This window comes from Rhinopithecus roxellana, chromosome 15 (assembly GCF_007565055.1).
Source record: "Rhinopithecus roxellana isolate Shanxi Qingling chromosome 15, ASM756505v1, whole genome shotgun sequence".
In the NCBI taxonomy this organism is placed as follows: Eukaryota; Metazoa; Chordata; class Mammalia; order Primates; family Cercopithecidae; genus Rhinopithecus; species Rhinopithecus roxellana.
Window position 1 is genome coordinate 30267595 of NC_044563.1, and position 22377 is coordinate 30289971.

General features: G+C 36.8%; 1 long non-coding RNA gene across 1 annotated transcript in view; it reads left to right on the top strand.

Annotated features, from left to right (window-relative positions):
- The first annotated feature begins 4422 nt into the window (after positions 1-4422).
- LOC115893675 overlaps positions 4423-22377 on the top strand; it is a 61442-nt gene continuing 43487 nt past the window's right edge. Inside the window, exons 1-2 of the long non-coding RNA XR_004053740.1 lie at positions 4423-4545; positions 8796-8910. This is a non-coding gene — a long non-coding RNA (uncharacterized LOC115893675). The remainder of the gene's footprint in view (positions 4546-8795; positions 8911-22377) is intronic.

Genomic DNA, 22377 nt, shown 5'->3' on the forward strand with positions numbered 1-22377 from the left:
AATCAATATCAGGGCTGGGGTCTATATCCAAGAGACCAATAGTAACCTCAGCTTTATCTTTCACATTATTTGTTTTCTGACAATTTAGTCTTAAGGAGGAGACTCAAAATGTTGGTAAGCTGCAGCACTTTTGAGTACCCAAGCACATGGCCCAGAGATTTGTAATCTCAGATGAACTGAGAGAACCCCCTCAGGTGTCTTAGGGAAAATGGAAACAAAATTCTCCTTCCTCTTTTCCTCCTTCATTAAGCACTGAGCCACCAGTCCAAAGATAGGATCGTTTATACCCTAAGGGGTCAAGGGACAAACAGTGACAACAGGAGAGCAAGGAACAACAAGGAGATTTGCCTTTGAGTCAACATTTAAGTCTACTGAGTGTTATGGTTTCAGAGAGGAGTGAGCTCCCTGCTGCATTGCCAGTGTGCCCCTAGAACTCCCTGGGGGAAACCATGTCTGAATTTTGCCCACGGACATTCTCTAAAAAGGCAGGCCTCTACAATAATTCACCTACAATGAGAAAAGAGCCCAGGCCAGCCAAGTGACCCTCCCACTGATGTCGGCATGTTTGAGTCAGTGGATCAGACTTGCCCCCAACACAGTACTTCTAGAGGAAGCCCCTCCTCACTGCCTTTGAGGATTCTTGGCCTTGCATGTTAGTCAATCAACCTAATCTCCCCTTCCCAGTGCAAGGTAGGGTATCAAATAAGATACCTACCTTGATACCTACCTTGGGATCTAGTTATATATCCCAAAACGTAGTTAATTTTTCCCTAAAACTCCACTACTTTAAGTAAGGTGTATCATAGAGGCACGTGCCTCAGATGTCCTCTTACAATGTACGTTGGAATGCCATGGCAGCAAACAGCAGACACAGCATAAAGTAGTGATGGCTAAAGCACAAGTGCCAGTCATACCTTACCAGACAGCACTCATTGTTCAGGGAATCCAGTTAGTAAGCCAAAAAGAGCAGTCTAGAGGCATGCTCCTTCATCAAACACTGAGCCACCCACACAAACTGTCGCAATGGTACCCACAGGATTTTAATTTATAGAGGTGACTAGGTGACAACGTGAAAAGGTCAATGTCATTGAAAGAAAATGTGTTACTTACACTTTTAAGAGTCTTAAGAGACAGTGCCACATCACATAGGGTCACAGAGTAAAGCACCAGGTTTGTCAGTAGGCAGAAAAAGCAAGGGAACATCACGGCCCAGATCCTTCATTGCCATAGCTATAGAAAGTTGTTAAGAAGAAATGTCCTCTACAAGGCAGCAAGCAAAAGATAAATGTTGAGTTTTGTGCTTGGCAGGGAGCAGAAGGGGTGGTTGTACTATGATTTGTGCAAATGGATAGCAGAGGAGACGTAAACAACTGGGGCCATCAGTTTGGCCTTGTGATCAATGGATAACAAACGATTATAGCACAATAAAATAAAATACAATTACATACTAGACTCCATAAAAGTTGGTTATAACACAGAATGCCCAATAAAAAATAATTTAAATACTAATATCAAAGATTTCATATGTCAAGAGCCCTGAAAATAGGGAAGTTCCAGGGTTGGTGCAATGTCTCTGAAATACTATCAAGGGCCAAGCTCCCATCTTCTCTGCCATTCACAAGAGTCCTCAGAGTGTTGCTGTCTTCCCTTTCCATACTCACAAAATTACTGCCACATCTCTAGGGCTCATATCCTTGTACATTTTGCTTCATGTGTCTTTTTTCATTGAACTTTGTTGCCTGAAATATGTAAAAATCAGGTTTTCTTGACAAAGAAAAAGATGTGAATAGTTGCTGAATAGGCAACCAATGTTAGCCGCTGTAACTGATTCACCCGGATTGTATCCTATCACCAAGTAGTTTTCATTTTAGAGGTTTAGAGGGTCTTATCTCTGTAGCCAAGGAATGAAGACTATGAAAATGAGAATAACTTTCATGTGGTTAAGATGATTATGACCCTAGGGATCTATTTAAAACAGAATCATAATTCTTCCCCAAAAATGGCACCGAATGTGTGGAATTAAAACTTCAGTAAAATCTAGAATTTTCTTTCCTGAATTTATATGACAATTTAGTTAGTTAATTGGGTTAATTCACAGAAAGCAATAATAACTGATGTATTTGGTGTCAAAAAAAAAAAAAAAGGAAACATAGTGCTTTCAGTTTTGACAGATTCTTACACTATCAAATAGAAGTTCCTCCTGAATACTAAAAGCACGCTATTAATATAAGCAAGTTAGATCAATATATGGTGTTTTTAAACAAGGTTTTGTCTATAATCAACTTGGAAACCTATTGTAATTTTTATCTAAGCTTAGCCATTTTTCTCCTAGCTTGGGAGTTTGTTTAATGTTATCTTTCCACAAAGGTCCCAAACAACAATTTGTATAAAATTTAAATATTCATATCCCATCCAGAAAGATGAACTTTTCAGTTGGAATGATTCCCTTATAGTCAAAATTTAATGGGTTAAAGAAATATGCAGATTTATAGGAATACCAAGAACTCTTTCAAACTTGCACAGAAAAGAAAGTCTGAATTAAATAAAAGGTAATTTTAAAGCATCTTCAAAGAAATAAAACAGTCACTCAGCTCCACAGCAAGGAGAGATGTCTTCCCCCTCAAAAACTCTACATTTAAATGTAAAATCACATAGCATTTCAACTCCTGAGAGCTGTTCAAAAATACTGCGTGTGTTGTTAGGAAAATGTGAGCCCTATACTATGTTAAAACAGTTCATATGCCAAAATTTGCAAAAGAAATAAAGTTAAAAGCTCAGTTTTAATTTATTTTTATTGTGGTAACATAGTTGCTTTGTTATGGCCCAAAATATTCCAAAAGCTGTTGCACAATTGGTATAGAACGCTATATGCCCTTTATGCAAACTGCCTATTAATGAACAGCCAATGGAGGAAAATTGAATCCTATAATTTTAAGAACAATGAAAAAAACTGTGGTTGTTTTATACTGGGATTGGATTTGTCACCTCTATTTAGAGTACACCAGGTAGAGCTTAGGTATAAAAACAAAAACCATACTAGGCATTTTTTAAAAAATAATTTAATGTAAAGAATTGATTAAACAGGTGTTGAAAGAATTAAAATGTGGCTGGGCACAGTGGCTCATGCCTATAGTCCCAGCACTCTGGGAGGCTGAGGTGAGTGGATCACCTGAGGTCAGGAGTTCAAGACCAGCCTAGCCAACATGGTGAAACCCTGTGTCTACTAAAAATACAAAAAGCAGCTGGGTGTGGTGGCTCATGCCTGTAATCCCAGCTACTCGAGAGGTTGAGGCAGGAGAATCGTTTGAACCCAGGAGGGTGACAGAGGTTGCAGTGAGCCGAGATCGCACCTGCACTCCAGTCTAGGCGTCAGAGCAAGACTGTCTCAAAAAAAAAAAAAAAAGAATTGAAATGCAAAAACACAAAGATAGGAACTACAAAACAGCTTCCACTGATTTGGATTATGGGAGAAAGTCAAAGTGTTTATGGTTATTAGAATCTAGTGCTTCAAAGAAGGAGCCCCATAGACCTGACCCTCAGACTTAGGAGGATGGACCACCACCCATCTGTGTGGCTCCCTCAGGAGCTGAGGGAAGAAGCTTGTGGAAGTAAAGATTCTCTCTTCTTCTCTTTCCCTCTAAGGCTTTCACCTTTCAGCCTCACCCTTCTTTCTCTTTCTGTGTCATATTCATTAAATTAAATAACATAGATTGGAAAATTAATATCAATCTAAAAATCTTTAGAATACTATATATGTTTTAAAAATCAAGCTGATTTGATTAATTAAAAATTTTATGTTTGAGGACATCCAACATAGAATCAATATTAAAGAATTATCCCTGTGAAATAAAAATAGAATCTCAGGACCCCAAACTCACCGTACGTTGGGAAAGTTAAGTTTGGGAGCTGAGTCACCAATAATGTCTTCCTTTTGTTCCCAGATAGCTGTAATTTCACAACCCTCACGTCACGGCCTCATCTCCTCTACTCCTTTTCACATTTAAAATGTGTACTTACTAAAGCTAATCAGAACCTCACAAGAAGGTATCCATCTACCTACCCTGCCTCCCCTTATTTTCTCCTTCCTGCTTGTTCTCTCCCCTTTAAATACTAAAGTTCACAAAATCCCCTTTGAAAAAAGCATGGATCACAGATGCCCGTTTTATCTGTTTTCCCCCCAGCACATCCTCAACCTTGGCTAAATAAATCGCTAATCAATTGAGACATCTGCCTCAGTCATTGTTTGGTTTACATTTCGGTAACCACGAAGTGATTCTCTGAGTGGAATTGGCCCTTAGCCTGCAGCAACTGTCCTATCAGCGTCCTGTGCCAGCTAGAGCTCTTTATCACTCTGACCAATTGGATGGTCTGCTGAGGTCTGGCAGAGTCTCCCTCCAGAGATCCCTGATTTTCTGTTGAGATCCGAGGTTTATTTTGCTGCTGCTGCTGCCTAAAATTGAGTTTTTATACACTTCCAACAAATAAAGCAAGCTTCCTACTTCCCTGACAGCAAAGAGCAGTCTTCAGCTTGGGCCCCATCTCCAGGTAAGGAGCTCATTTGGGTTTTTTAGAAGGGCATTTGGCAATTGGAAGTCAAAATTTTTTGTCAGTTGTCTAGAACTTCTCCTTATGCTCAGAGATCTCAACAATATGTTAACTGTGTGATTGGTTTTTATTTTAGCTCATTTTCTGTTAGATTTGACCAATCCCTTGCCCACTCTAATATCTACTGAAACCCCTACAGCTGCAGAAAGTCAAATTCCATCTCTAAAACCCCGACTGGCTAAGATAAATCAAAACCAAAATTTGACTGAGAGGATTTATTTACGTAACAATACTGCTTTCCTAGCCCCTCTCTCTGTGTATGCTATTAAAGATTTTAGAGATCTCCTATTGTAAACAATTAATGGAAAGATCAAAGTTTTAAAAACACCCTAACAGTTTCATGGTTAGCCTTAAAAATTCTCCTGACTAAATTAAGAGCAAAAATCTGACCTGAAACAGTTCTGGTAGTTAAAATGTCTGCCATGGCCCGGGCTTGCTTCCTGATTAGGGAACAACAAAGATCACTCTAGTTTGTGGCCTAGTAGTTACAGTTCTACACTTTCACCTCCATGGCATAGTTTTGATTCTGGTCAGGGAACTAACCTCTCTTGGTTTAGATGTTTGTGTGACTTCTAGGGTACTAATTTATCATTTATTTGTTTTCCCCTTCCTTTGACAGCTGTTGATTTTCTGTATTCTTTTGTCTGTGGGCAACACAGGCTTTTGGGCCTTTATGTGTGGATGGTCATCTGAAAAGCTAAGAGCCCGGAAAATATGGTCTTACAGAAGTGTGAGCTATACCTTTGCTTAAGGTCATTTTCCTACCCATCTTAACTGAACTTACACCTACATCATTTTTGTCCCTTGGTTTGAGCAAATGACGGTTCAATATTTAGGCCAAATGTCTTAGCTCTGTGCTTCGAGATGTAAATTTTCTACCTTGTTTCACCTAAGAATTGTCTCTTTAGAAATGCAATGGTAGAGTTGCCTGGCTAACAATTACTTATGGTAGGAAACATATAATCAAGAGATTTACAGTCTAACTTGAGGGAGAGAAGCTTTGAAAACAGGCAAATGAAGAATCATACTGAAACTACCTTTAGAAAATTATGATAGTGAGAGAAATATGACACGGTTGATTCTATCTTGCTTCTGACCTTCAAGCTCTCCTTAGTCATTCCTGCATGTAGGCCTGGATGTCAGTTAACTTTTGGAGGAATTTAGTTTAAACTTTGAAGCAAGGATAATAATGGTCCTTTCCTAAAACGAATCTCCTTCCTGTTCAGGGGCTGAAACCATCTTTGTAACACTAATGAAAGGCCACAAGATTAGGATGATGGGAAGGGCCTAAGCTCTGCTGAAATGTGGGCACAGTTCCTATAATTCCTTACTGCTCAGGAGTCATGTGGCCAGAGGTCACAAGATTTGTGACTTCCCCAATTGCTCCTATACATAGCATTGCTACCGTAGAACCTAAGATTGGTTTACTGTAATGTTTTTCAGACTGACGCAACCCAAACTCGTGACTTATGTCTCAACAAGACCTTGGGCTTCTACCCAGAGAAGGACTCAGTGCACAAGGATCATTTTTCTTACCCTTATCATAGCATCCACAATCAATTGGCAGTACCCATTCCCTAACCCCTGCCCACTAAACTACCCTTAAAAACCCCTAACTTCCAAGACTTTAGAGAGAATTATTTGAGTAATAGCTTCATCTCCCATGTGGCTGGGCTCATGTCAATTAAAATCTTTTTTTACTTTAATACCACAGTCTCAATAAGTTATCTGTACAACATGCAGGAAGGACCCATCAGGTGATTACATTATAAATCTATAAGATCTCCCACTGTCTATATGTCTATGTGTTCATATGGTATCATCTGTATATGATATTTCATGATAAAAATATATGAAAGAGTGCTAATTGACTTAAAGGAAAAAGTAAGCACTTAAATATATTCCCAGAAATGTAGAAACTAGCTCAAATGCCTTTTAGTTCACATGTTAGTAAATAAAACAGTTTTTAAATTATTGGTAAAGTAACATAGAAATATCTTTTGTTTCTATAAACTCCCAGTCAGGCAGTTCAGATACTGTTTTTGCTAGAGTTTTAAACATCATAAACTGGTTCTGTAGGGTTTTTTTGGTTTGTATTTTTTTGTTTTTGTTTTTTGAGGCATGGTCACACTTTGTCAGCCAGGCTAGAGCATGATGGTGCCACCTCTGCTCACTGCAGCCTCAACCTCCCAAGTTCAAGCTTCTATCCTTCTGCCTCAGCATCCCAAGCAGATAGCATTACAGGCACATGCCACCACTCCTGGCTAATTTTTGTATTTTTAGTAGAGACAGGGTTTGCCATGTTGCCCAGGCTGCTTCAAACTCTTGAGCTCAAGCAATCCACTTACTTGCCTCAGCCTCCCAAAGTGTTAGAATTACAGGTGTGAGCCACTGTGTCCAGCCTTCTGTGATATTTTTAATAATTATTTAATACCTGTCTTAGAGCCTCTAGAGTCTAGGTTATACAAAGAAAAATAAAAAATTGCCAGGAGAAGGCCTCGGGATATATGGCATTCTCCTTGGGCCAGCTATGTCTCCTAGATATACTAGGAAGAGTCAGGCATTATCTGAAGCTCTATTTTTTTTTTTGTCCTGGGTTCTGCATCTGATACATACTTAAAATTGATTACTTTCAAGGTTTTTCACTAAAAATAAGAGTAACAAAGATTTAACATTGTAATTAATGTATATAATTAAAACTACTAGATAAAAGAGAAACAGTTCTTCATGCAAAGTGTATAAGAGTAGGATGCATTTTAGGGGAAAATGTGTAAGAAGGCACAGAAATGTGGTTTTTGTCAAAGCAAGAGTAATTTTGCCCAGTTGAGTGGGCTATTTTTTTAATTAAAGGAGTAAAAAGATGAATAAATTAAATGAATATATAAAATTGGAAAAGAAAGTAAATATATGCCCTGAGGTAAAATGATACAAAACTGAAATTGTAGAAGGTTTGTAGAAGATTGATCTTATGAAAAAAATTTGTATAACCAAGTAGCTAAAATTTAAAAGGGACAATTTTTTTGCCTATAAAACAACTAATATAAAAAGTACACTGATGCCAAAGTCTGGGCCCCAGTGTCAGAAGAAGAGGGCTTTGTTGGAACATTGATATGTTCTTTAATAGAAAACTGTAAAATATTTTTGAAGTTTATGAAATTCTTACCTTAAGATCAAACTGAGATTGGAGAGTTCATGAGTTTTTTTATTGGAGTTAATAACACGAATGCAAACATAAAATTTGGTTTTCCCTTATGAACAAGATTGTCATGTAATATTAAGAAATTAGAGAGTTTTATTTACCTTTTGAGAAAACTGCCAAAAATGGGATTAGGGAAGAGACAGATTCAGTTAGCCTTGTGCTGTCTTTATTAGGTCATATTGTTTGTGGAACTGAGTCTCCTTTCTATCAAAGAGTAAAGGCTTTTGCTTTTAAAAATCTTTATCATTTTGACTAAATAACTTATTTTAGAGTTACTTATGTTCTTATATTATGCTAGCAAGTGTTCTAAACCTGTGGTATTTGACAAATTTTTAAAAATCAAATTTCAAGCTCTAAATTCAGTTCTTTAGACTTTAATTTTTTTTAAGATATTAAGCCCCTTGAAATCCAAGAGACATACTCAGTTTATTTGATATATTAAAATCATACAGGAAGCATTGTCTAATATGAGATGTATCTAACTTAGAGTTATATTTAATATAAATGTTATTAATATGTTAAACTGTATGAGATTCCTATAATTCTGATGTCTTAATGTTATTGATAATTATCATTATTATGCTGTATTGTTGCATGCCACAGAAATAACCAAATTTCCTTGTCAATTGTGTCTTTAACCATGGCAGTCCTAAAACTCTTGTCATCCACAGATTATTGTTTTGATTCTTCTCAAAACTTCTCTTGTAGTTTATAATCAGCTACAGTCCAAATCTTGTTTCTCTAAGGGAGTTCACAGAAAGATCTCTGTTGGGGCTCTTCAATGCAGGTTTCTGACAGCTTCAAGGACTGTACCACTGGACTAGGGAAAAAACTTTCAGTACTCTCAGTGGAGAGCTGATGCATTTATATATATTGAGAACCCCAGTGTCAAACAGAATGATTTACTTGTATGAAACTGAACAGAGGACTGAAATAAATTTTTCTGACTTTGTTTTTGTTTGAAATGTTGCTGATTCTTTTTGTTTTCCAGAGTCAAAAATTTCTTTTGAGATATTTGTAACTTTCAACAGTTGCGTGAAATATACTCCTGCGAGCAAATCTGAAGCGTATTTCTTTCTGATTTCTCCAGAATTTGGAAACTATTTGTGAGTATTCTTAATTTATGCCAATATAGTTATTTGCATGACTTCAATAAGAATCTGTTATCTTTTGCAATAAGATATAACTGGATACACTGGTTATTTCACTGAGGCTTTGACTGAAATGACATATTCTCAAATATTACCAGAATGCTTTGAGGAATTGAGGTTAAAGAGCAGATAAAAGCCCCTTGGAAAGACTGGCTTCACACCTTGTCTACGTAGTTCCTTTACATGGTTTCTGACCCAAAGAATGCCACTTTCTGATCGTCCCAAGAACATTAAATTATTCCTGGGACCTTGAAAAGAGAGAAATTCACTCAATTCATACAGGTATCTGCAAGCACAGATAAATCCTAGGCTGGGTTCAAGAGGCCTTTAAAAACCTTATCTGAGATTCCTTATGGAAAAGTTTCAGCAAGTCAATTTTGAAAGAGACAAATGGCCAACAATTATTCTTGCTGTACTTTATGCAAATAATCTGACCAAGTACAACAAGACTAAAATGTATTTGCAAGCTGTCCTGCTATGATTTGGTAAAAGTGGGGTATTAAAGAGAAAAATTATGTTTCCAAAGAAACTATAATATACCTGTTATTAGATTCTAGTTTTGTCTATTGGCTTTCATTTTTTATTATTTGTCTACAATTTGGACTGAATCCTGAATTATTTCCTGACTACAACTCTCCAAACGAATGTTTTCAAATTGTGTTTTCTCCTATTTTTCTGACTTGAAATCACTAGAAATTAAAACTGTACTTTTCTTAAAGCTCTGCAAGCTGAAGCTAGACAACTTAAACTTTGTATTAACAGCAATATAGATGTATATTATACATATTATATAACACATGGGGGTGGGTGTATACACACATGTATTAATATATCAGTTTTGTGCCTGCCTTCTCAGAAAGTTCATTTAACACCTGATTCAATCTACCATCCAGAAAAATCTGTCATATTGCTACTGAAATTTAAAAATGCTTGATACTTAAAAAAGCCTAGCTAGTCTATAAACTTCTCCAGACATACAATAGTCAATGCACAACTGAAAGAGTTAAAATGACAATTACCCAAAGAATAGCTCTGATTAAAGAGGTGGTAGTATAGCCTGAATTAGTTTTTCAGGATTGCTTTTCTTTTGTTGCTATAATTTGATCTTGGTCTCCTTTTTGAGACAAAGTCTCACACTGTCGCCCAGGCTGGTGTGCAGTGGGGCGATCTCAGCTCACTGCAGCTCCACCTCCCGGATTCAAGCAATTCTCTCTCCCTCGGCCTCCCGAGTGACTGGGACTACAGGTGCGCACCACCACACCCGGCTAATTTTTGTATTTTTAGTAGAGATGGGGTTTCACATTGCTGGCCAGGCTTGTCTCAAACTCCTGACCTCATGATCTGCCCACCTTGGCCTCCCAAAGTGCTGGAATCACAGGAGTGAGTCACACACCCAGCCTCTCCTTTATTTCTTCCTCCCCCTATTTTTCTCCATGAGACATGAAAATTGACAGCCTCCTAGAAATGAGCCTTCTTTGGAATGTGGGACATGACCTGGGAACGAGCCTTCCTAGCAACATGGGATTTAACCCTCTAGGAATAAACCATCCTAGCAACGAGTGATCAGACCAAACGTATTACCAGAGATTCATGTACTTATACAATGCTTTCCCCAAAATATTTTTAAACAGGGAAAATACGAAAGAAAAATAGCACCTCGGGACCCTATGGCACTATGCCAAAGGGAAAGGTAAGCTTGGGAACTGAACCACCAATACTGTCTTCCTTTTGTTCCCAGATAGCTGTAATTTCGCAACCCCATTTCATAGCCTTATTTCCCCTACTACTTTTCACGTGCTTACTTTATCTTATGTAAAATGTGGATTTACTGAAAAGCAATGCATAATTGACATTTCCTGTTTGTTTCACATGTAAAATGTAGATTTACTGAAGCTAATCAGAGCTTCACAAGAATGTGACCATCTGCCTCACTGCCTACCCTTTTTTTTTTTTTATTTTATTTTTTCCTCCCTCCCACGTGGTCTTTTTCCTTTAGACATTTAAGTTCACAAAACCCCCTTTGGAAAAGGCATAGATCACAGATACCCCTGTGATTTTTGTTCTTCCCCCAGCTTGTCCTCAACCTTGGCTAAATAAGCCTTGAATTGATTAAGACACCACCTCAGTCACTTTTTGGTTTACATTCCCTATATCCAGCTATCTCAAACTGTGCTCCTGATGTTTTTCCCTTATAGTCCACTTTTCCTCTATACATACACACACACACAAATCTACTCTACCAGCTGTGTTCCTCATCGCAGTAAATGTTAATTCCATCCTTCTCATTTCTCAGGCCAAGAAACTTGGAGTTACTTTTTGTCTCTTTTTCTCATACTCAAGATCAAATTTGGATATCCTATAAAATATATCCAGAATTGAGACACTTCTTACCTCCTCTATTGCTATATTCAATTCACCATCACCTTTCTTCTATATTACAGTGGTTAAGTGTTTTTTATACTTTTATCCTTGCCTAATTCCAGCACAGTGATCCTTTTAAAATGTAGAACAGATCACATCTCTCCTCTATTCAAAATATAATTCGCTCACCCTTCATTCATTGTAAAAGGTAAAGTTTTACAGTGCCTACTAGCCCTGTACTTTTTGGCTCCTCAATACCTTGCTGATCTTCTATCTTCCTCACTCTCTGTTCCAGTCACATTGAATTTTCTGTGATTTTTCAAATGCAGCGGAAACACCTCCACCTTACCTTTAGGGCTTTACATTTGCTTCCTTTTGCTGGAATAATTCTCTCCTAAATAGCAGCATGCCTCCCTGATTCCCTTCAGTGTTTACTCAAATCCCACCTCCTCATTGAGACCTTGCCTGATCACACTATTAAAACTGCACATGCATGTACTTACAACTACCCTTCTTTCATCTCCTCATCCCCAGGAGTAGTTAACACTGATGAAAATACTATCTATGCTACATTTTAATTATATTTATTTTCTGGCCCTACTCACTAAAACATAAACACTGTGATGGCAGGAATTTTTAATGGAATTTTTTTCTTGAGTGCTGTGAAAAATTTGAGGAATATCTGGGGCATAATTATTGCAACATGAATAACTGCTGAATTAGTGAATAAGAAGGTGGGAACAGGCACTTCTATAGTGCTATTTTCATCAAAAACAATACAAAGATATATTCTCATTGTCTAACTTTTCAATTACATCTTAACCTTCTTGCCTAAATCCTGTAAGTTTTTGTTTTTGTTTTATAAATCAGTGTTAGGGTCGGGCATGGTGGCTCACACTTGTAATCCCAACACTTTGGGAGGCTGAGGCATGTGGATTACCTGAGGTCAGAACTTCAAGACCAGCCTGGTCAACATGGTGAAACCCCTTCCTAAATATACAAAAATTAGCTGGGCGTGGTGGTGGGTGTCTGTAATCCCAGCTACTCAGGAGGCTGAGGCAGGAGAATCACTTGAACCCAGGAGGCGGAGGTTGCAGTGAGCCAAGATCACACCATTGCACTCCAGCCTGGACAACAAGAGCAAGACTTCATCTCAAGAAAAAAAAAAAAAAAAAAAAAAAAAATCAGTGTTATTTCAGATGGACCTCCATGTTTACTTTTAAAAAATATATGTGTGTATATATACTTGACGCGACAGTCATTCTTTTATTTTAGCCCTTCTTTTGGGATCAGTTTGATTCTTTTTGAAGTATATTCCTTCGACATTTCTCTAGTGATGTCCATTGGTTTAGTAAAACCTGAAAACTTCTTCTACCTTTATTTTGGACTCAGTTTAGCCGTTTATAAAATTAGGGATTACTACTTATATTCTCTTAGAACTTTGAATATATACTTTCACCATATTCTGGCTTTTTTCACTGCTTCTTTAATTGAGAAGTTCTACAGCAGTCTAATTGCCATCCCTTTGTAGGTAACCTGAGGGTTTTACTCTGGTCGCTTTTGAAATTCTCTTTATGAATCAGTGTGCTTCATGAAGCTGAGGATTCATAATTTTAGAAAGTTATTAACTGTGATCTCTTTGCATGCTTTTTCTCTCATTGTCTATTTTCTTCTTCTAGAAGTCCTATTAAACATGTTTTACCTTCTCAATCTCCATTTTCTATATTTTGAACTCTTATTTTACATTTTCCTTCTATTTATGTTACTATCCTGCATTTGGGATAAATTTTTTTAGGTCTATTTAATCTATCTTCAGCTGTGTCTCATCTGCTGTTTAATCTATCCTTTGCATTTTTAACTATTTAAGAATTACTATGTAATTTTTTTAAAAATAGGACTTTCTGCTTAAATATTACCCTTCTCCTTTTCTTATGTTTTGTGCTCCTTTTATTTCTTGATGTATTTTTAAACATGAGTGAATTTTAAACAGAATCAGTTTTATTATGTGGAACTGTTGCAGATATAATTAGCTATTTCTTCATCTTATTTAAATGCGGTTATCTACTATGTAAAGTGGGTGTGAAAATCCTCATGGAATTTTTCAGGTGTGTTTTATGAAATACTTACTGTGATAAAGTAAACAATACCAACTTCCCCTTCTCTGAAACCAAATGAGATAATTTGTGTACTACATAAGGAAAAGGGAAAAAATGTTTGAATAGAATATGTTTTCTTTTTTAATATATGATAGATTATTTTCTGGTTTACAGGTAAGTGCATTTACTTCTTAACCACATTCAAATAGGTTCTCTTTGGTCTCCTGTCTTAGTGGTTCACATGTGCATGACAAATTATTTTTAATGAATTCTATATACTTTGAGCCAAATAAGTGAAATTATAACAGTTGAAAGGAGTAACTACACAAAACTGAAATATTTTGAGAATCTTACATGGTATAGGAGGAAAGAGCAGTTGATGAGTTTTATTTTAGAAGTCTGCTAAGCTTAAAAGATGGCATTGAAATTGCCTCATAATAGAATTTCACTTTTAATGTACAACGGTTCATAAAACATTTGATTATATTAATCACTATGCTTTATAAAGAAGCTGGAAAGAAATGCTGTTAATTAAATAATAGAACGTACAATTTCATAGGTATAAATTATGAGAAAATGGCTGTAAGAACCTTGCATGTTATGGCACAGACAGGTTATATAAGCTGTCATTCTGAAATTGCAGATTTTTCATGAAAATTATCTGAATTATATCTAAAGCCCCATTCAGAAATAGTCATGATGAATACAGTAATCAAGCAGAGTTCACTGTTTTACCATGTTTCTAAATGTCCTGCAAAGTACTAGATACCACATTCACCATTTTAGTTTCATTGCCTTGAATATTACATTTTTTGATTCCCAAACAATCCTCAATGTCTTCAATTTTCAATATCAAAAATGCAAAGATGAAGAATGAACCACTTATACTACCAATGCAAAATCATCATTCTGACTGAATTTAAATACCCTGCTCTTCATTAGCAAGATTAGGCAGAAAAATATTAGGTGTGTTTCCTGTATTCAAAGAAGAATGTGAAGGAAGAGAAGCTACAATGTTAAAACTACCTTTAAAAGTGGGTAACTGACGTAAAACAAACTAGGTCAGAGACTTCATAATCAAACAGGGTAGAAGAAGGAAGCCCCCAATGTATCGGCTGCTCTTGCCTGGAATCTTCCATCATGCTGAGCTGGGGGATTACGTGAGAAGAATGCCATGACTCAAGTGTCATAGACTTAATGTTCTTACAGAATTTTTCTGGAATAAGTGTTCTTATTCTAAAACCATTCTCACCAGCCATGGTTGCTTCACTGGAGCAGGTCTGTGGAACTTCTCCTGCCACCATTCTATAAATGTAATTCTCATTATCTTTTGTGTTCTGATCAACTCCATCAGTTTCCAATGACACACTGATGGTCTACCCACTTACCCACATTATTGAATCATGCTTATGCTAACTTCCCAGGTTCCCAAGTCTTACAGGTTTGCCTGTTATTACAAAAACCTAGATTCCTTGGAGCATAAATGTTGAATTGGGGCAACTGGGTGAAAATCTTCTCTGACAAGTCATTTTTTCTTTTTTTAACAAAATGGAATTATATAAATGAGCTACTGAAAAAATATCCTGCAGAGTGACAATCTTTAACTGCAACCCACAACTGTCTAAACCTGACAGGTATAAAGTGTGACATCCACGTGAGTGGCAGTCTTTATCTTGCAAAGAAAGGTTAGTTTAATGACAGCAGCCACATTCTCCAAAGAAGGCATTTCACTCTTCCAGAATTAACAATAATGTGTAAATTTATCAAGCTGGAATTTTACAAATGCTGAGTTGTGTTGATTTCTTATAGAGGCAGAGTGTGTCTCCTTGGAGTGTGTTTTCATAGTTTGTGTTTCCTTGACTGGTTGCTTCTTAAACCAGTGCCATGCATCATTTTAATGAACCAATGAAGTTAAAAATAGAGTGTCGCTGCGAATATGACAGATCTTGTTATCTGTATTGCTGAAACGTAAATCCACTGAATTCTAAATTGAATCTACAGGGCTAAAAATAACTCAAAGTGCATTTCTGCTCAAATAGGCAATTAAAATTGGCACAAAACCAAAGACAATTATTTCATACAATACATTAACAATTCTGAAAGAGAATACATTCTCACATATAGAAGCTTATACTATTCATCTTCTTTCCAGGACAAGCAGATGGAATTCTCAAACTTGTTTGTACTATAAGCAGCAGGATTCTGTGTACCATTATCTAAGGCCTCCAGAAATTTAGATTTTGATGAAAGAGACAGAATGTTACCCAATATAAACTGATTTTTCCAGGAAAAAAAGTAAAACTTTTATAAACTTGTTTAGCATATCCATAGACAGCACAACAGTTTTTTTTTTTTTTTTTTTTTTTAGTTGGATTCCATATACCTTAACAAATAACAAGACAGAATTCGTAGTTGGGGGATGTTTAAACTGATTCCAGTATTTTTTTCTCTATTTTAAATTATGCTTTCGTAAACTAAGGATTTCTGAATAAGAACATTTCACCTGCAGTCAATTCGTTTAATGTACAATAATCTCCATACATGCTAAAAGTTATTTTTATAGTTAAAACAAATACATATTATACATTTAACAGGAAATTTAATCCCTCCAAATAAAGTTTGAAGAGAAAAGGGGACCTTTCTTTTCTTTTAAAAATAAAACATTTGAGTTTGAAGTTGATGGGCAATTCTTTGGCATAGGTCAAACTTATGTGACTCTTTCAGCAAGAGCTTTTAAAAAAATCTAAATTATCTTTATATGGACAGGATTGAATGTAACCAACACAACCTTTATTTAATAGTGAATGCCCTTTTGTCTATTTGGTATATATAGGGCAATGGTTGAATTTCTTCAGTCAACAATATAAATCTTGGGTTTTATTATCAGACACAAAAGCTGTACCAAAAGCCCAAACAGAAGATTTTGGCCTTTGTATGTTCCTTTTACAACTAGCAGAAAAAAAGTTGCTGTATGACAATCTCTGACTTTTTAGAGAACTAAGGGGAAAAAAGTTCATTCAGACTATCTTATCAAAACTTCTTTTACAGAAGTATGTGAAAAACTTTCTAGGCATTAGCTAAAGACCTTAGAAACTGACGTAATTGAATGGAATTAATCTAAGTCTAGACTCACAAGTGATTCATTCAGGGCCTACTTTTGGTAAAATATTAAAGTGGGTATCTTCTTTTTCATTTTTTTAAGTAGGAAAGCAGCTTAATGTCATTGAAAGAGCATTCATATTTGTTATGAACTACATCATGTCCCCCCAAAAATTCATATGACATTCTTACCCCCAACATGACATTTAAAGATAGGGCCTTTGGAAGGTAATTAGGTTATTAGGGTGGATCCCTAATGATTATCTAAGACAGGATGCAAGAGAGGTCTTTTTCTTTCTCTCTCCATCATGTGAAGAGACAGGAGGAAGAGGGAAAGCCAGGAAAAGGGCCGTTACCATGAGCCAAATCAGCTGGCACATGATCTTAGGCTTTCCAACCTCTAAAGTGTGAGATATAAATGCTGGTTGTTTAAGCAACCCAGCTTATGGTATTCTGTTATTCTGTTATTCTTGTACAGCAACCTGAGGAAATGAATACAGTCTGGGACCTAGAAACATTTTAATTCAAATTCCAGCTAGACTTCTTACTAGGTACACAATCTTGAGCAAGTTTAATTTCTTCATTAAAGGGGATACTGTATTTTTTAATGTTGAAATGGCATCACACATGCAAACCACTTAATAAAGTAGTTGCTGCACACTAGTTGACCAGCAAATACTAGTTTTCTTTCCTTGCCTTCACACTTTCACTGTCATTGTATTTCTACTCAGAAGATCTCTCTTCTACCTTCATTCATGCTATCTTTCAGGAGACACTATAATCAATACAATTACAGGTATTAGAATTATGCATCACATGTTCCAAATGATATATTTACTTTTGAATAGTAGCCTCTGAAACAATGGCTAAAACAGAAAGCAACTATGAACATTTACACAATGGGTCAATGTCACATGCCTGTGTTCACTGACACATTAACAATATCCAAGACACTGAATCAACTTGTGTCCATCAGACAAATGGATTAAGAAAATGTGATGTACATACATACTGGAATACTATTCCACCTTAAAGAGGAGAAAATGGTGTGATTTTCCACAACATAGAAGAACCTGGAGGATGCTACGCTAAGTGAAATAAGTCAGAAACAGTAAGACAAACGCTGCATTATCTCTCTTATATGTGAGATATAAGAACATTGAACTCATAGAAACAGGAAGTAAAATGATGGTAACCAGAGGCTGGAGGGTGAGAGAATTAGGAAGATGTTGGTTAAAGGACACAAAATTTCAACTAGGAGGAATAAGTTCAAGAGGTATATTGCACATCATGGTGACTTTAGTTAACAATATATTGTATACCTGAAAATCTCTAAGGGAATAGATGGTAAATGTTGTCCCCTTTTAAAAATAAGCATGTAAGGTAATACATATGTTAAATAGTTTCATTTGACCATTGCATAATGTACACACATATTGAAACATGTTTTGTGCCATATATATATGTATATATACACACATACATACATACATACACACACAATTTGTACTCGTCAATTAAAAAAACTTTAAACATATGAGTCAGTGTCAAAATACTTTGGGGGCAGTTGAACTTTTGAGTATCTTACAGGTATTACCATGTGACTGGTGGCTCCACTGCAAGTATATAGAGAAAAGCCATTGATTGGATCATTCATGTTTATAACGTAAGCTGGGCCAGGCACGGTGGCCCACACCTGTAATCCCAGCATTTTGGAAGGCCAAGGTGGGAGGACTGCTTGAGCCCAGGAGTTCAAGACCAGCTTGGGCAACAATGTGGGACCCTATCTCTGCAAAAACAACATATGTTAAAAATAAAATTTAACAGGCAGGTGAAAAAATATACAAATGCACACATATTTTTCAAAACATGGCACACAAGTTCTTCCTTTACAAAATATACCTGGACACTATTGTGTTCTATAAGGTTTTATCTGATTTGACCATGACAGCTTCTGACTCATGTTGCATGCTCTGCCCCTCATTTATTGCACTTCAGTTATTGGCCTCCTGGTTGTCCTTTAAGCACACTAAGCTCAATCACTTTTCGGGCCTCTGTACTTGAGTTTTTTTTTTTTTTTTCCATAGCTTTTCTTTGGAAGCCACATTCTCATCATATAAGTTGCTTTTCCTTCCTTCACTTATTCAACAACTATTCATAAGGTACCCATTATGTGGCAGAAAGTATCATAAACCCCTGAGTTTAGGAAGCTTACTTTCTAGAGGGTAAAAGAGCCAACAAACAATAGTTATATAAGTAAATTATATAGCACATTAGAAGATAAGTGCAAGAGGTGAGAGTATGGCAAGGCAATCAGAAGCGGGGAAGGGGGTTCAGTTCTGATAATCAAGAAAGCCATTCAGATATCCAAAGGAAGAAAATTTCGGTCAGGAGAACAGCCAGTGCAAAGGCCCGAGGCCAGAGTGTAATGAGTGAAGGCAATAAAATAGGAGATGAAAGATTACGGGAAGCCAGAATGAGAAGAATCTGGGAGACCTGAGGATTAGTTAAAAGGCTTAGAACAGAGAATTAATATGGTATGATTCAGTATTTTTAAAAAATCAACCTGGTTGTTGTGATGAGAATAGACCATAGATCAGGGGTTTTCATCCCTGGCACTGTTGACATTTTGGAATAGATAATTCATTATTGGAAGCTGTCTTCTGCATTGTAGAATGTTTAGCAGCATCCTTGAAATCAGCTTGCTATATGTCAGTAGTAACCCCTGCCCCCCTGCCAGTCATGACAACCAAAATGGTCTCTAAATATTACCAAATGTCTTTTGGGGGCAAAATCATTCCTAGTTGAAAATCATTGCTATAGAGGAAAAGGGTGGAGGCTTACACATCGCCTCTGCAAAAAAAAAAGTCCTCCACTCCTCCTTGATTACTCAATCTTAAGCAGCAACCACCAGCCCCATTCACCATGGCATCACCCTGTTTAGTTTTCTTCACAGCTGCTAATGGTCCCAAATTTATATGCTGAAAACCTAATCACCAATGTGATAGTATTAGGAGGTGAGGCCTTTGTGAAGTGCTTAGATCATCAGGATGAAACCCTCATCAATGGAATTAGTGACCTTATAAAGGAGTCCTCAGAGAACTGCCTTGACTTTTCCACTATATAAGAATGCAGCAAGAAGTCACAATCGTTGGTGCAGAGAGGAAGCCCTTACCACACACTGAATCTGCTGGTACCTTGATCTTGAACTTACTAGCCTCCAGAACTTTGAGAAATAAATTTCTGTTGTTTATAATCTGTTGTTTATAAGTCTATCATATTTTGTTATAGCAGCCTAAAGATGTCACACTTTGAGAAGTTATCCTGATCATTTATTAATATACTTATCAATTTTTTTCTCACGCCCAATGCTACCATAATTTCACAACAGTAAGGACCTCATCTTCATTGTTCATTGTTCTGTTTCCCAATGGCTTGAAAGAATCTGGCGAAAATCATTGCTGAAACCATTTAAGATTTTGTAGTGCTTTTTTATTGCTTGTGCAAAACATGTACATACGTTCTCTAACAAACTTAGGTGAATGCTGTGATTCTACAGTGGCAATTAAAAGAGATCTTAATTGCATTTAGAAGGCCCATAAAAGAGTATAAAAAGGACTTGGGGAAACCTTATTGCTCAAGTGGGGCAGTGTTCTACATTGGATGTCTCTTTGACCACTTTGGCCCACATCTTTACTCTCCTCTTGATGGTTATTATTTTTATCATTTGTATTCTATGGGGAGTCTTGGGGTACCTTGGTAATATTCAATTGCTGAGCAAAATTTCATTTCTAAGTGGTTTCTACTTTTGCGTTCACCATTCATGGATCATGACTAAAGTTAGGGATATTTGGAATCAGAAAAGTAGAGCTTGTGGCAGGATGCTGGTAGTCTAACAATTCATATCAAAGAAACACTCAAATGCTGATTATCCACGCTGTAGTATTGTCCACACCTCAATGTATCAGGGTGGACTGGGCAAGATCCTTGAAAACTATATGGTAGACTCTGTATACATGACATCAAGCTTCACAGTATGACTATGGTAACCCCACAGAGGCTTCAACAATTACTGGTAACAGACTAAGAACATGAATCTTTAATTTCACTAGTCATCTCTTTTCACAAGAATAGTAAAATACTGGGAGACGAAAAGATCTATTTATTAACTGATTCATTGAACAGATGTCCACTGAGAATATCTTTGTTCCAGGTATTAAGCAAACCCCTGAGCAAAACTAAAAGTTTTGTGTATTTAAAGTCTAGTCAGGGAGCTATGAATTAATTATACAATTAAACATTCTGATACGTACTATAAATGGAAATTATAGGATGTTATAAAATTAATTATGTGGGGGCCAGGCTTAATTTCAGTGAATGAGGGAAGACTTCCCTAAGGAAATTACATGTGAAAGAAATCTACAAATTGGGCAGGAACTAAAAGGTGAAGGATGGGGTTTCCAGGAAGACAATCACATGTACTAACAGCCCTGTGCTGGGGTCTAATAGTGAGGAATCTCTGAAAGCAGCAGGGTCATACTGTAAAACTACAAGTCAAGCCCAGAAAGTCTACAACACAATGATGCTTTCCCTCAAGGGTATCACCTCCTGTGGTTCTTATGATTAAGGTCCTGCCCTGTGGACAGTGAGCCTTGAACATTTCTTTATGTGGATGTTTGCAGTACCAGAATCCTGCCTCCAGACTTACTCTTCTGAACCAATACCCTTAAGTTTAGCCTTGATCCAAGAAAGATGAACATAAATATTGCCAACAATCTCAATATAGAATGGAATGCGAAATGCTACCTGACAATAGCATAAAAAAGAGAGCTGTACTTTTGGAGGTTAACTGGCAATGATATTAAAAACATAAAACTGAATTAGGGAAAGATAGAGGGGAACAGAAAAATATGGTTAGGTCCCATCAGAATAAATCACAGAGGTAAGGGGAATGTGAAAAAGACAAAATGGAGGGGAAGCAATGAATTTGAGCACAACTGTAGTGCTAGTAACAATATGACAGAAGAACTGACTGGCTATCAAATTGGAGGAGGACGGGAAAGATCCATTTTAATCAGATCAATTTATTCTTTACATGGCAAATAAATAAATAAATAAGCAAGCAAACAAGCCAGGTTTTAAAAATCTGCTCACCCCTCTCCTAAGTCCTCCCTTCACAGAAGTAGGATTATTGAGGAGAAGATGTCTGGTTGTTCTCTTCTATCAAATTAATTTTCTTCAACCCCCATATGCCAACTGTTACACAGACTGTTCTAACTTTTGATCTGGCGCATTATTGATGAGCTCTTAAAAAGAGATTAGAACAATAATCTCCTGGTAAATGTCCCTGTCTGACAGCTTTGAAGAGAGTAGTGATTCACCAGCATGGAGGTTGAGATCTGAGAACTGACAGACTGCCTGCTCAAGTGGGTCCCTGACCCCCGAGTAGCCTAACTGGGAGATCCTAACTGGAGTGGACCTCAAGCAAACTCCAACAGACCTGCTGCTGAGGCTCCTGACAGAAGGAAAACTAACAAACATAAAGGACATCCAAACCAAAACCCCATCTGTACGTCACCATCAAAGACCAAAGGTAGATAAAACCACAAAGATGGAGGAAAAGCAGTGCAGAAAAGTTGGAAATTCAAAAAATCAGAGCACCTCTCCCCATCCAAAGAAACACAGCTCCTTGCCAGCAATGAAACAAAGCTGCACAGAGAATGACTTTGATGAGTTGAGAAAAGAAGGCTTCAGTCAATCAAACATCTCAGAGCTAAAGGAGGAACTATAAACCCAGTGCAAAAAAACTAAAAACCTTGAAAACAAATGTTGACGAATGGACAACTAGAATAAACAAAGCAGAGAA